The sequence below is a fragment of the Leptopilina heterotoma genome, unplaced genomic scaffold (genome assembly GCF_015476425.1).
Source record: "Leptopilina heterotoma isolate Lh14 unplaced genomic scaffold, ASM1547642v1 Lhet_10, whole genome shotgun sequence".
NCBI classification, from domain to species: Eukaryota; Metazoa; Arthropoda; class Insecta; order Hymenoptera; family Figitidae; genus Leptopilina; species Leptopilina heterotoma.
The window spans coordinates 783,033-798,343 of NW_025110813.1; the positions used below are offsets into that span (position 1 = coordinate 783,033).

At 21.6% G+C, this 15,311-nt stretch overlaps 1 protein-coding gene across 1 annotated transcript in view; it reads right to left on the bottom strand.

Moving 5' to 3' along the window:
* LOC122497869 (toll-like receptor 4) overlaps positions 1 to 15,311 on the bottom strand; it is a 104,957-nt gene that overhangs the window by 41,763 nt on the left and 47,883 nt on the right. The window contains exon 3 of the mRNA XM_043605239.1: positions 6,752 to 6,776. The gene's annotated coding sequence lies outside the window, so the exon portion shown is untranslated. The remainder of the gene's footprint in view (positions 1 to 6,751; positions 6,777 to 15,311) is intronic.

The window sequence follows — 15,311 nt, forward strand, 5'->3', positions numbered from 1 at the left end:
TGAGGGAATAAAAAATACGAGATGAATTTAAGTGTCCCTCCCCACTCATTCTCATACCTTTTGTTGTTAAGGTAAATAGTGATTCAACAGTGGTACACCTTTGTACATTTACCTTACACATTACTAAGTGCACCTTGTCTTGCATACATATATATATATACATATAGAATATACTATATATATTTTACACTTTGTAGTATATATATATTTATATATTATATATATACAGTATGTATATGTATGTATATGCCAATATTTGTATGTGTATATATCAAAGTAAACCAGCCGGTTTATAATACGTCAAAAGGGGATGCAAACTACATGGCATACAATTTAGAATGTGTGCAGATCAAACGTGTTTGTGTTTTATCGCTTTTGAACTTTCCAACACCAGCAGCATCACCACCAAAAGCAGAAGCAGCAGCAGCAGAAGCAATGTGTTTTAATGTAAAACACATCTCATGTATTGGAATGAACTCGCCAAAAATAAACGTTTGCATTGCGCGAAGAATTGAGAAGACGATTAAAATCTTTCATCTGCCAAAACTCTGGTAAAAACAAAAAAAAAGAAAGACTATACCATACCGGATGATTGCAAAATGTATGCTACATAGAAAAGGTGGAGATTTTTCGTTTCTTCTTTTCTTTCTTTTTTTTTTCTTTTTTATTTTTAAAGGATATTCCTCGTATTTTCTGCAGGTCCTCCAAATGCGTTTTATTGAAAGTGTGCCAACTCTGAATGAACTTTTTTGAGAAATATGGCTTTTAAGAAATTTATCTCGCATTTGATATATGTAGAATAGGTGCGAATTGTGTGTGTATGGCTGGGTGGGGAAGGTGAGAAAGGTGTGAAAACTTTATATTCTCTCGCAGGGTGAAATTAACATATTAGAAAATAGAAAAAATTTGAAAAAAATGGAAATAATGTGAAAAATGAGAGAATAAAAATTAGTGACTAATTACTATCGGTGAAATATTAGGGTTAAAAGTGGGAGATAGTGAATAGTTATAAGGAAACGATTTTACAACAATGCTTTTTCTTTTTGAATAAATAAAAAATTGTTATATGCGGGTGATTCTTCACTCTGTGGTCACTTTTTATTCCCCACTGTTGTCTATTTAATAACTTTAGAAATTGTTTTCAAATCTGTTACAAACTTTGGCACAATTAATAATATATACTTTTTAGTAATATCAGAATCGATAAAAATTTATTTTTTTTACACTGTAAAAAAAAGGTTCTAAATATTAGAGCTGATTTTGGTATCAAAATTAAAACAAATTACGATTTAGTACCAAAATTTGTACTAAATTCGTACCTTTCTTTTTACAGTGATAAACAAAGGTTATAATTTAATTGGAAATGCATTAAAAATGAACTTTTCTCGAAAAAATAATTGTGTCCATGAGTTGTGCAAATTCTTACTTAATATTTATGAGAAATCGTGTAAAAATTCTATTGAATTTTTCTAGTGAAATTCTATAGACTATTCGCAACATTAAATATTAAATTAAATATTATTAATATATTATTTATTCTTAATTTAAATTAATTATATTTAATTTAATTTCTTAATTAAATTTTTCCTTTTTTTAAAAAATTTTAGGGAAAAATCAGGGATTTTTATTAAAAGTATGGGAAAAATTAAATTTTTACAATTCATAAGAAAATTCTAAATTTTGATGTATTTTTGTTTGCATCATAAACTATAATTTCTTTTTCAATAACTTATTAATTCTTGAAGAACTATCATAAAATTATTTAATGAATAATGTTACGTAAATCCTTCAAAATTAATTAAATTTTAAAAGGATTGCGCTTATAGAATTTTCATAAATAGACGAACTTCAAAAGGTTTAATTAGAAATTAATCGTATGAAGAGATTTGTAAGAGAAATTTACAATATGTAAACAAACACTTGTATAACCAAGTATGATTGCAGAAATTCAATTAAGTACAAAAATTTTAAAAAATTCTCGTCAAAATTTTCATTATCTTTAAAAATAATAAAATTCCTTTGGGAAATTCAATTATTTTCATCAATTTTTATAAAATTCTTGACAAAATTTCAATTATTTTCAAAAAATTTAATAAAATTCTTGACAAAATTTCAATTATTTTCAAAAATTTTCCTCAATTCAATGATTTTCAATTTCTACTACTTATTTTAATCAAAACTTTCCAAAAGAATTCAATTATTTAAAACAAAATTTGATAAAATTCTAAGCAAACATTTAATTATTTTCATAAATAATATAAATTTCGCAGGAATTCAATTATTTACAAATTTTATATAAAATTCTTCACAATAATTCAATTATTATAAATAATCAAATTTTTTTACAGAAATTCAATTATTTTCAGAAATAATAAAATTCTTTCTAAGTAGAATTCAATTATTTTTATAAATAATATAAATCATCGCATAATTTCAATTTTTTTTAATATAATTTTTATCAAATTCCATGAAAAATATAATTATTTTTAAAAATTTTGTTAAAATTCGTTAAAAGAATTCAATTATTTAAAAATTTGTTTATAAAATTCTTTATGAGAATTCAATTTTGGGAAACATTCAATTATTCAATAAATTATAAATTTTTGTATTTGAATAATTTAAATTCTCGCAGAATTTTCTAATAAAAATTAATTTAATAATGAATTTCAGTTAAAATTTTAGATAATAATTAATAATTCCGAATAATTGAAATTTTTTAAAATCCAATTGTAAACAAATGAATTTAAAAATTTTTAAAGAACTTTTTCAAAAATTATTCAAAATAATTGATTTAAAGAAGATAATTTTAGTTAAAAATTCTAGAAAATAATAATGGAATTTAAATAAAGTTTTGGCTTCAAATTCATGGCATTTTTATATATAACAATTAAGTAAAAATTTTTTAAAAATTTATGCACATAAAAATTTGCAATGAATTTAAATTGAAAAAATTTCTTATTTGATTTTTCGTTTTTTAAAATCGTTGTGCATTTCAGACTTCAGAAATTCTAATATTTTTTAAGCTGGAGGGCAATAATTTTTAATTTTTTCATAATAATAAATGTTAAAAAAATTGATGTAGCCTATTTCAAAATTTTTTTAATTCAGTTTCCATACTATTTTGAAATAAATTTACAATATTTAAAAGATAATCCTTTCTCGCAGCAAGAAAAGATAAATTAAAAAGATCGTAAAAAATCTTAAGTGAATAGAAATTTTCTAAAAAGAAAATTGCTACACTTTTTATTATCTCAAAGAGAAAAAATGACACATTATAAAGTAACAGCGGTTAAAGTTACTGTAACATAAAAGTTAAGCCTCTGAAAAATTTTCTAAACTAACGAAGGAGAATTTTTTATTATAGTAAAAGAATCTAGAAATCTCTTTTGAATTAAAAAAAAAGAAGAAGAAAGAAAAATTATCCTTCGTAGTTTTTAGTTTCAAATTCAAACTCAAATAAGCAAAAAAAAAATTTTTTTTTTATATTGACAATTATAATATCAAATATATTATGTGTGAACGCGTGTATTTTTTACTTTTTAAACAACTTCATGAAGAAAAAAATCCCTCGCAGTATATTATTTTGCTTACGTACCAACAAAATTTAATGACACAATTTTTTTAAATGCTTCTCTTTATTTTTGCATATTATACGCACATCAAAGAGAAAAATAATTCATCCACATAAACGTTTGATATGCGTAAACGTATATTAAATTTTCATTAACGTTAATTGGAAACTGTCGTATGTTCCTAATAACTGTTACATTTCAAAACGTTTTATTATATTTGATAGTAAATATTACTAGTTATAATTCACTAACTTCTTCCTACCTTTAACCTTTTTACAATAAAATTAGCAATTTTAAAAATAATAGAATTTAAAAATTTTTCTAATTTAAATTTTTGTTGAAAACACTAAAAAAAATTAAAATTTGGAGAAATTACAAATAATTGCAAAAATTCAATTATTTTCAAAAAAAATAAATAAAATTCTTCTTATAAAATTCAATTATGCTCAAAATTTGAAAAAAATTTCAATTATCTTTATAAATAACAAAATTCTTGTCCAAAGTTCAATTATTTTCATAAATTTCCAAAAAATTTTTGTCCTAATTTCAATTATTTTCAAAAATAAAATGCATTTTTCTAATTTCAATGATTTCCAATATCTACTATTTTAATAAAATTTCCCAAAATGAATTCAATTATTTGAAAAAAATTTTAATAAAATTGTATGCAAACATTTAATAATTTTCATAAATAGGTAATAAAAATTTCACAAGAATTCAATTATTTTCATAAAAAATAATTTAATTTCTATTTGTTTGAAGTTAGTTGTTGTTTGCTTTTTTGTTTCGCAACTTTTTTATCATTTTTCTTTTCAAATATTTTCAATTTTAAAATTAATATATTGAAAACCATCAAATTGTTGCAAAGAATTTTATCAAAAAATGTGATAATAATAGAATTCATTCAAAGAATTTTATTATTTAGAAAAATAACTAAATTCTTGCAAAGAATTTTATTAATTTTTACAAATCCCAATTAAATTCTTTTGCAGAATTTCTTTGAATTTTTTTTTTAAACTAATTTTAATTGACAATTTTGAAAACAATTAAAATTTTATGAAGAAGAATTTTATTAAAAATGAATTGAAAATAATTGAAATGTTGCGAAGAATTTTACTATTTAAAAAAATAGTTGAATAATTGTTTCGAAGAATTTATTAAATTTTTAGGACATAATTGAAATTTGTGGAAATATTTAAAAATATTTGAATTCATCCGAGGAATTAAATTAAAATTATTTTGAAAATAATTGAATTCCTGCAAAGGATTTTACTATTTATAAAATTAATTGAACTATTGCGAAGAATTTTACTATTTATAAAAATAATTGAATTTTTTCGTAGGATTTCTTAAAATTTTAGAAAAAAATTGAATTTTTTTGAAATGTTTAAAAATTTTTTTAAAAAATCAAATTCTTCCGAGGAATTCAATTAAAATTGTTTTGCGAATCATTGAATTTTCGTAAAGATTTTACTATTTAAAAAAATAATTGAATTGTTTAAAAGGATTTATTAAAATTCTAGAAAATAGTTGAATTTTTTCGTAAAATTTTATTAAAATTTTTGAAAATATGAAATAATTAATTTTGTACTTAATAAGTAAATTTTTTAAATTTTGATTATGAAATTAATATGTGAAAATAAAAAATTTAGTAATTTGCATAACAATAATAAATTGAATGAATAAATTACTAATAATAATAAAATATACAATCTATCTAAAGATAATACAAAACAAAAGTATTAACAAAATACAACTTCAGAGTGTAAGGGACAGAAAAAGTGAATGCATGAAAGAACATTCAAATTATTATAATTAATTATCATTTTTTATTTTAGAATAATTTTATAATAATAATAATAATAATAATTTCGTCGCTGGGGTGGGAAACCATAATACCATTTCAGTTGTTCTAAAAAACATACAATTTCGGAAAAGTGCAATTTTTCACTTAGATTTTTAGTTGCGAACTCTAAAAAGAAAATTATGAGGTTAAAAACTTATGAAGATACATAGAAATTAGTTGTAACGCAATCTATTTGTTATTATTATTTTTCATTACCATATTTTATTATAATTATGAATCTAAAATGAAAATGAAAAATTGCACGTCTCTGAAATGGTATGGTTTAAATTTTTATGTTTATTTACACTAAATCCCGCGCTGTAAGAAATAAATATAAATACATATAAATTCAAATGAAAAAGTAATGTAAAATGTTTCTCATAATTATATAAAATTAATCTTTATAAAAAGCTTGAAAGAAATTATAAAAAGCTATACAACTTTAATTTTGTATTAACAAAGTGAAATTACACATTTTTTTTCTTTCAACTCTCTTTCATTGCCGCATATATTTAAAAAAATTTTCATTACGAATAAATATGCGAAAAATTTCCTAATTAAATTTTCCCCTCTTTATCAGAAAAATCTTTTGTACGTTGATATATATATATTATAGAGAGAGATCCAATTTTTGCAGTAAGTTGATTTTCTCTCTCTCTCTCTATAGGTATATATAAGGTGGTTATTAATTTAATTCAAAATTTCCGGATTTGGTTGGTGGCGCGCGATATAAAAGAGCGCAAGTTAAAAGATAGAAGAAGCTCAAATATAATAAAATTTTTATTGAAGTATGGGTGAAAAGTGTGCTGGAGAAATTTTTACGATTTCAAAAACATCAGCTTAAAAACTGCTGGATGGGTTATAAAGACTCTTGAAAAGATTCGTTATTATCCCTTCTTATAATATAATTTAGTGTTATTTTATACCTAGTTATAATATATACATACGTGTGCACATATATATGTATAAACGTGTTTTTAAGAAATATATGTTCTCAAATGAAGTGCATGTTTGAGTGACTACCTCTGGAAGCTATTGGCAAATGTATGTAGTTCAAATAAGAGAAATTCAAGTGGAAACTTCCAAAAATAACAGCCCTCTCAGACGCTGTAACTAACACACATACTATAGACCAAGAGAGAGAATTACATGTCAAAATTTTCAATTCCATGCCTCTCTCGGTGCTAAGATTATTTTTTAACTTCAATCCTATGAGTATAATAATAATAATGGAAAGTACGATTCTTTTTAATTCCTTATAATCCTCATCTCATAGAATTCTTTTTTTCTTACTTTGCAAACGTAAATCTTTAGAGGAAAAAAAATCACTCACCTCTCGAGTCTTCTTCCAAATGAATCTGTAACAGAAAAAATTTTTACATTTAAAAAACAAAATTTAGAAGACAAAACGAATTGTATAAAAACTTACAACAAAAATTTAATTTTGTTTTTACCCTGGACTTTTCTCTGATTTCCGCAGACAATATTTTGAGTTTTTTTCTGACCCCAAAGAATATTCTGATTCACTCTCAAAATGATTAGATACTCAAAAAAAAAATTTCTACATATTACATTTATTTGCGAATTTCTTTAATTGTAAAATTATTCGAAAATTTCAAGAACTTCTTCTTTAAATAAATATTTCATCATTATTATTTTTCCATAGGAATTAAGATTTTTAAAAATTTCAAATTCAATTTCAAACCATTTTGTAATTCAACTATACTTTTAAGAATATTCTTAAAATTAGATTAAAAATTACCGAGTGATAAAATCATTCTTTTATATTATAAAAATATTGTTACTCTAACTTCTTCAAAATTATTTTCATCATTTCAATTCAATTATTATTTTCTAGAATTTTTGACTAAAATATTCTTCTTTAAGGTAATTTGAACCATTGTGACGTCACAGTTTGCGAAAAGCATGTTTTCTAAAGCTGTGACGTCATAATGGTTCAAATTCCCTTAGAATCAATTATTTTTAATAATTTTTTAAAAAGTTCTTTGAAAATTTTCAAATCTATTTTTTTATAATATTCAGTTATAGAAAATTTCTATTATTCGAAAATTTTCAATTAAAATTTATACATATTAGAAAATAAAAAACATAAAATACTTTAAAAAAATTAATAAAAGTTTTCAAAAATATTAAGATTTTCAAATATTTTAATTTGAAACCTTTTCAAAATTAAATTATTTAAAAAAAATTCACGCTTTAATGTTTTTAATATTCAATTATTAATTATATTATCTGAAAATTTGAACTAAAATTAATTTTTTTTATCAATTTTCATTAAAAAATTCTACGAGAATTCAATTATGTAAATAAAAAAAAAATAAATTATTGAATGTTTTTTTAAATTGAATTCTCATAAAGAATTTTTTCAATACATTTTTAATGAATTGAATTCTTTCGACAAATTTTAATGAAATTTGGAAGAATAATTACATTTTTCGAGGAATTCGATTAAAATTGTATTAAAAATAATTTAAATTCTGCAATGAGTTTTATTATTCATGAAAATAATTAAATCCTTGTAAAAAATTTTATTATTGCTGAAAATAATTGAATTATTGTGAAGTAATTTATGTAAAATTTGTAAATAATTATATTCCTGTGAAATTTTTATTATTTATGAAAATAATTGAATCCTTGTTAAAAAATTTTTTAATTCATAAAAATAATTGAAATATTACGAAGAAATTTATAAAAAATTTGTAAATAACTGAATTTTATTAAAAATTTTTAAAAATAATTGAATTTTGGAGAAGATTTTTTTATTTACAAATATAATTGAAATTTAGACGAGAATTTAAAAAATTTTTGAATATAATTGAATTTTTGCGAAGAATTTTATTACTTTTTAAATAATTGAATTGCTGCAATCATTTGTAACTTTTCCTAAATGCAATTATTTTAATGTTTTTAACTAAAATTCTTTTATAAATCCAATATTTTTAATAATTAATTAAATATATATTTAAAAAATTGAACTAATTTCAGAAGAATTGAATATTATTAAAATTTTTCAAAAATCTTAGTTCTTTAAAATTTTTTAATTAAATTCATTCAAAATTGAAAGTTTTGTATTTAAAAAAATATGTATTTATTTATTTTGTATTTAATAAAAAATTTTTGGCATACAAGTATATCACGAATTTCAAATAAAAAATTCAATAAAAAATTATTTCAAGACAAATATTGTCATTTAATTTTGAAATTCGTTCGGAAATATTTGAGCCAATTATTTTTTCGGCTAAATAAAAGTTTGATTGAAAAAAAATTACAATAGACTTTGAAAATTCCGCATAATAAACATTTGGCTGAATAAAAGATTAGAAAAAATTATTTTTCTCTTAAATGTCAAACTGTAAAAAAAATAGGAGAATACAAAATTTTAAGTTAAATTTTCATTAAATTATCACCAGAATTCAAGTCGAGAATTTAATTTAACTATTCAAGTCAACTAGATTTGCTTTCAATTTAATTAGACTTCTGAATAGCTTAATTAAAATTTAAATCTGATGAACCAGAAAATAAATAAATAATACTAAATTAATCAAATAAATACTTTAAGCAGAATTTTTTTTTCAGTTTACTAAAATAGAAATTAATCAAATAAAATTTACTACAAAAATTCGGTTTTTTTGCAAAAAAAAAAAAAAAATAGCACATTTTTTCTCTCAATAAATAATAAATTCAGTAAATTTACGATTGTAAATTTTTGATCAAAATTCAAATTCAATCAGTGGAATGGTGTAACAAAATCATATTCGTCGCTTGCAATTTCTTTTTGCGCATAATTTAGCAGATAAAAATTTTGTGCAGTCATTTCTCTCATCTTAATTAGAAAGCCAAAAAAAAGTACTACTTTTTCCCTTTATGCAATGAACACCAAAAAAAAAAAAAAAATTTTTCATTTTACATAATAATTCATGTCCTGAAACCAATATTTCAGCTAATTTAGAAAAAAAAAATCAATTTGCGAACTCAGCGGTGATATTTAAAAATCTCCAATAAAGTTTCGAGAGGAGATTTTCTTCTTTTTTTTTTCTTTTTGGGAGAAACGAATAATTTTTCCGTGTGATGTTTGTGACGGGAGAAAAAATTTACATGATATTAAAGATTATTGAAAAGCTGCATTTCATTTACATAATGCACATTCATCACTAAGAAGCAGATGGATCTTGGTCTCTGACACTGACATTTTTTTTCTTTTTGTTCTTTTTATTTCTCTCGCTGTCTTATTTTCTCTCACACCTCCCTCTGTCTCCCTCTCACTCACTCCTATTCTATTTGAAGCACGTATAACACTTTCTCAAACTCTGTTATATAGAAAGATCACCAAACTGTTTTTCAAATAAACATTTTAGACGAAGCTATCACGATTAAGTGCGCTTCATTCACTAAAATGTTCACACCTAAAGAAAATAAATTCCCATCTGTTTCTTATAAAGTGTGTATATGATGTGACACATATTGATAATAAATTTTATTGCATGTTTTGTCAATTAATTATACACTCATTAATTTTGTTACGTGTCTAAATAGTGCGGTTCGAAAAAAAGGAAATTACTTCTGAATAAATAAATACTTGTAGAATATGAAAAATTATTAACTGACTCTTTAAAATTGAATTAGTAAAAATTGTTACCAATCTCAATATTAGAGACTGATTTTTTGCTTTTTAATTAGTAAATTATTATTGTAACTTCTTCAACATTATTTTCATCATTTCAATTCAATTATTATTTTTCAGAATTTTCAACTAAAATTCTTCTTTAAATCAATTGTTTTTAATAATTTTAGTAATTTAATTTAATTTAATTTTTTTTAGTAATTTTTTTTTTATTTTAGTAATTTTTTTATTTATAACTTTTTCTTTATAGTTTTTTGAGAATTTTCACATACATTTGTTTACGCAATTCAATTCTTCAATTAAATATACATATATTAGAAAATAAAAACTTCAAATAATTTCAACAAATTAATTCTACAGAATTATTAGTTAAAAGTATGGAAAATTCAAATTTTCAAAGATTTTAATTTGAAACCTTTTCAAAATTCAATTATTTCTAAAAATTCACGCTATAATGCTTTTAATATTCAATTATTATCTATAATTAAATAATCTAATTCAATTATTTAAAAATAAAAAGAAAACTTTTATTGAATAATTATTGAATGTTCTTTAAAATTGAATTATCATAAAGAAATCGAATTATTGCAAAGAAAATTATAAAATTTTTTTAACTAATTGAATTCCTGTGAAATTTTTATTATTTATGAAAATAATTTAATGTTTGCGTAGAATTTTAGTAAAATTATTTTTAAATAATTGAATTCATTTATAAAATTTTATGAACATAGTTGAAAATCATTTTATTACTTTTGAAAATAATTGAATTTCGGAGAAGAATTTTACTACTTTTGAAAATAATTGAAATTTTGACGAGAATTTAAAAAAATTTTTGAACTTAACTGAATATTTGAGAAGAATTTTATTACTTTTGAAAATAATTGAATTTCGAAGAAGAATTTTACTACTTTTAAAAATAATTGAAATTTTGACGAAAATTAAAAAAAAAATTTTTGAACGTAACTGAATTTTTGAGAAGAATTTTATTACTTTTGAAAATAATTGAATTTTGCACTGAGAAAACTGGAGTATTGGACTAAACATCTGGAGGGACAAATCGTTCATATTTGAGAGTTAGCTATTGGATAACAATCTAAATGTTCAAATACACCATTGACAGATATTCGTGCCATTTCTCTTGGAGGGAAAATGAGTTTATAACAGAGGGACAAATTAACCATCTTGAGAAATCCCTTCCTTATCCGGCGCAAAATGAATAAATATGGCAACCTAACCCCTAAATTAAATACATAAAATGTCAGAAAAATAATTTCGCGCGCATCAGATCGTACACATTTTCTGCGCAACTTTTAACCCTCAGATATAATGAGAGAGAATATACAAGTAGATTTCCATTATCAATTCATAATTTATTTTAGAAGGACTATTTAACTCTCTTCATAAGTAAAGGAAACATACACTTTTTGAACCTCTGAATTTGACTCTCCAGTTTTCTCAGTGTGAAGAAGAATTTTACTACTTTTGAAAATAATTGAAATTTTGACAAAAATTTAAAAAAAATTTTGAAAATAATTGAAGTTTTGCCAAGAATATCATTAAAATTTTTGGAAATAATTGAATTTCGGAGAAGAATTTCAGAAGAATTTAAATTATTAAAACGTTAAAAAATCTGATATTAACAAATTATTATTATCATTATCTTCTTCATTTCCAGGTCATATTAATTAATTAAATAATTAATAAAATACTTTCTCTATCAAATAATTAATAAAAAATCATTTTGAAATAAATGAACTCTTATTTGATTATAAAAAATTATTAACATGTTTTTTTTATTTCCATTTTGTACTAATTAATTCAATTAACCATTAACCAATAATATTAACTTTTCAAATAGGAAAATTCTTTTTATTTTTATTAGCAAAAAAAAAAAAATTGTTAATTATTTAAATTCTTTTTTTCAAAATGAAGTGGAAATTTACCTTTTACGGTACATTTTTTTATAGTCTCCAATTTTTTTAGAGTCTTAGAATCAATGTCTTTACTAAATAAATTAATATTTAAAATATTTTGATTGAAAAAATAAAACAATTCGTGGTTTTTGTAACGAATATTAACTTTTCCAGAAAAAAGGTTCAAAACAAATAAGTTTTTTTTACTTTATATTGCATTTATTAATTAGTTATAATATATATTATATATTATTATTAGGATAATTTTTAATTATAATAATTAATTAATATTAATACCTAACATTACTTCTTGAGAATATTTTCAAATTCTATTTTTATTTTTAAAAGAGAAAAAGTGGAAATTTTTCTATCGCTTTCTATAATTGAAGAAAAAATTAGTGCCAATATTTTTATTTGGTAAAAATCGAATACTCAATTATTGAAGGGTGGCAAAAAAAAGGAGGATTTTTCTTCTATTTTAGTTTATTTTTCTCTAATATTGAAACACCAACCGAGGATTTCTCTCGAAGTAATAAAATTGTCTCTCAATATTGATTTTTATTTACACCTTGTATATTAGATTTCTTGGATGGAGAAAAAAATTCTGTCAATTCAAAATCAAAATAAATTCGTTTCTAGGGAAGTTTTAAATCACAATCTTATTGAATGGAATTTTTTTTTTTATTAATTGCATACAAATATTACTTTCTCATATTTAGAAAAATGTATCGTGTATGTTGAGGTAAATAAATATTTGTTTCGACCAAATTTTATTTGAGACTTAAATACAAATTTTAATTGCAGGAATGTTTTAAATTTGATTTCTACATTCGTTTCTATATTTGAAGCAGAGTAAATATTTCAATACGCACTGAGAAACATATATTTTTAATTATTTTTTTTTTAATTTTATTTTAATAATTATTTTATTTTTCATTTCTATCGAAATTTATTTCCATATTTGGGTTTATTCAATTTAGTACCTATATGTTTTGATTTGATTTATCTTTATATTTCTTCATTTTTAAATTTTTCTTTTTATTCTTATATTTTTTTCTTTTTTTTAATAATTTATATTTTTATTTGTTTATATATATTTCACTTCTTTATTTAATTATTCTTTTTATTTTTATATTTTATTTTTTTATTTTATTATTTTCTCATTTTCTCATTTATTTAAATATTAAATTTTTTTATTTTTATATCTTCTTGTTTACTTTATTATTTTATCTCTGTACCATACTTTATTCCCTTTTTTATTTATTTTCATATTTATTTCATTTTTTTATTTATTCAATGCCTATATTTTCCATTTTCTCTACATATTTATTTTACAATTTATAAAAATACTTTTTATATTCTTTTATAGTTTGTTATAAATATATTTCACCCAATAAATAATTTCTCTGTCTGCGCATAAAGAAAAAATATGAAAAATGTATTTTCATAACGCGGTGCAAAAAAGGGCACTTTTTTGCACCTTGTTATGAAAAATATCGTTCGTAACTAGTGCTAGCAGTTGCCAATTTTTGAACGAGCACTTTTTTTGGGACAAACTGTAGGCGAAGCTTCGCTTCGCCTACAGTTTGTTCCAAAAAAAGTGCTCGTTCAAAAATTGACAACTGCTCGCACTCGTTACGAAATATACTATTTAGTCTCAATTCTCAAAAATTTATTTATTTATTTGAACATAAACCGTTTATTGTAACCCGTTTACATGACAAATAAAATAAAATAAATAAACGGGTTTTAAATAAACCCTTTCGTACAAAAGTATTGAAAAACTACTGAATTATTTATTACTCAGTTGATATTTTATTTTTTCTTTTCGATTAAATATTTTCGTATTTATTCTCGTATTAATTAATTTATTTATCTATTTATTTATTAACAAACAAGCAGCGTAAATTTTATCCACTTTTTTCATAAATTTTTGATGTAAGAAAAAAATTAATTTTTCATGAAATCAAAAGAAAAATTCTGTTTCTATAATTTTTCGACTCAGGACAAAATTTATTCTCATGACAAAATCAAAAGGAAAATCCTCGGCAATTTAAAAATAAAAGAATAAAAATAAAAAAGTTGAAATTTTCTTTTGGAAATTTGATACTCCAGTGACCTTGAAAGCAGACTCTCTCATTTGCATAATGACAGGAAAAAGAATGCGTCTAAGGAAATTCTATCTTCAAACAGATGTTCGATGGTTACACTTTTATACACTTCATCATATATATAAAATATATCTCTATGGTTTCAGTCTTGAAGTTTTCAATAAAAAATATATTATATAAAATTTTGTTCTCCTGCATCAACTGAATGCCAAGGTCTATTCTTTCATCAAATACAAAGTTATTTTTAATTCATCCTACTTCCTGGCAGTCATACCCCACTAATTTCTGCTATAAAAAAGAAAAACTCACTTTGCAATGGTTGAATGAATGTTTCGCAAAAAAAGGAGGCGAAAAATCGCACAGGTGCGATACTTTCAAAACCTCTCTTTTGAAACGTATGCTTCTAAAACTTAATGGTAAAATCGATTGACATCAATCATTTGACAAACGGCGACTTTCTTTCACAGACAGAAAAAAAAAAATTTTTTTTTTTTTTTGACATACATTAAGATTAAGATTTAATGCAATAAATGTCGTCTATAAATGATCGCATATAACGACATAATTTAGTACTAATGTTCAAAAAAATAAGACAAATTGCACGGAAGGAGTAGTAAAAATTAATTTAATTATTCAATTTAATTTCTTACTATAAAAGGAAAAATTAAAGTAAAATTAAATTTTTATGTTTTATTTTTACATTTAATTGGTATTAAAAAAATAAAAGTAAATTTTTTTTTAATTTAAAAAATTATTATTTGTGCGAAATAAAAATTAAATTGTTTAAAAATCCATTTGTACGAAAAAAGTGAATTAAATTGTCGAAAAAATGCATTATTTACGAAAAAAGTAAATTAAATTTTTTAATTTTTTTCGTACGAAAAAAGTGAATTTAATTATTCCCGGCAGGGCTCGGATCGTCCTTAAGACTCAAAAACGACAAAAAGAAAACACAATATTGTCAAAAAATCACATTTCTCGACAACAGATATACATTAATATCAAACAATCCGGAATAAAATTTTTAAAAAATCTAATAAAATTCAAAGCAAAATTTTAAATTAGGTATTTTTAACATTTTTTTTTAAATTCTCTTTAAAAGTCAATTATTTTTATAAATAATAAAATTCTTCTCCGAAATTCAATTATTTAAAAAATTTTTAATAAAATTCTTCTCTGAAATTCAATTATTTTCAAAAGTAATAAAATTCCTCACAAATAAATAAT